We start from the raw sequence: 1570 nt of genomic DNA, 5'->3' as shown, positions 1-1570 counted from the left end.
GTGCTGGTCCTTCTGGGCAGTCTCCTGAGCCAAGGACATATGGTGGCCCCAGTAAAGGGGGGCCCCCAAGACAAGTTCTGCAAGTAGGCCTACCATGGGGACACTTCATAAGTGGCCAACTACTTCTTCCAAGAATGTGATGCTTCAGGGGAGGGGCAGGACGGCCATCTGAACTGAGCATTGAAACTTTCCTCTCAATAAATGCCTTTTATTTCAGTAGCAGAGCATGATGTTCCCCATTTTGGGTGTTTCAGGTGAGGGCAGGAAGCAGAGTTTTCAGGGTTCCATGACAGGAGTGGAAAACAAGTCTTTGGGAGATAGTTTGGCCTGGCATAAGGATTGACTGGCAGTGGCCAATGTGTTCACTGGTGCATTCCTGCCCTAGGATTGGGGGAGGGCTCTCTCTCCAGATACATCACGGAAGACTTATGTATTGCAGCATTGTTCTTGCAGTTCATGCCCCATAACAACCATACCACAGTGTGGAAGGAGAGTGCAAGTACAGGACAGGACATGTCTCCTAGGAAAGAAGCCAGCCTGACAGTGAAGCTTGCATAGGTGGGAGTGAAGGTCTTGAGATGCCAGGGTGGGGTGTGGAGGTGGCACGTGCAAGCTGGAGGGGAGAATTTGGGGAACAGCATATGGCGCATTTGTGGCCTCAAGTCTGAGGGGAAATTGAGGTACACAGTTGTCAGCTCATCTTGTGCCCCCTCCCACAGCCTACCCAGCTTCAGGCTGGAGGGAAGCGTGTGGGGAACCTATGAGGCACATTTGGAGCCTTGAGCTGGAGAGAGCACATGGGCAAGAAGCACAAAGATTTCAGTGTAAACATGTACAAAAAATGCAGACTTTTCCCAATAACCATAAACAAACCTGCATATATGCAAACAGCAAAATGTGGTGCAAACTGCAAAACAAAACCATGACACAGAGAATGGGCTGGCTTCCGTTTCCCCTGGTGTCTGAGTTCTGTGGCACATTGGCTGTACCTCACCCCAGCCTGACACGAGGGCTCTTCAGAGTTTGAGAGGTGCATCTGCATGGTGGGGTGTTCTGGCTCTGCAAGCTGGGGAGCTGAGTCAGGTCATCACCAAACCTTAGCAACCATCTTTTGACAGCCCTCCATCCCTGCTGGGGTGCAGGCATCTGGGATGCCAGTGACATTCTCTGCCCCCTGGGAAGGGAAGAAGGGCTGCCCCTTCTGGACGTGCCACTCAGACCCACACTTCCTACTTGCTAGATTATCATCCTTGGGGGATGGCAGCATAACAGGGAGTGTGGGGGCTGTAACATGAGAAGGCATGCACACATTGCACCTGTGGAGCATCCTGATAGTCCCAGTGAACACCAGGTGGCAAGTGCTGGCCAGGGATGGAAGTGGGGAAGCAGAGGGCATGTGGCCAATCTCCCTGGTAGCTCAGATCAGCTGGAGACTGGCTTGTGGTTGTGAGAGATGGTGAAAGGGGGAGAGGGAGGGGAAGGCCTTGAATCCACAGTTCATTGAAATTTTCCCATAGCCACTCCAGTTGGTGTGGAGGCTGGGTGTCCAAGTTGCAGGGTAGGGACCTGT

This window comes from Crocodylus porosus, unplaced genomic scaffold (assembly GCF_001723895.1).
Source record: "Crocodylus porosus isolate Cpor-Errol unplaced genomic scaffold, CroPor_comp1, whole genome shotgun sequence".
NCBI lineage: Eukaryota > Metazoa > Chordata > Crocodylia > Crocodylidae > Crocodylus > Crocodylus porosus.
Note: the sequence above shows the minus strand (reverse complement) of the source record.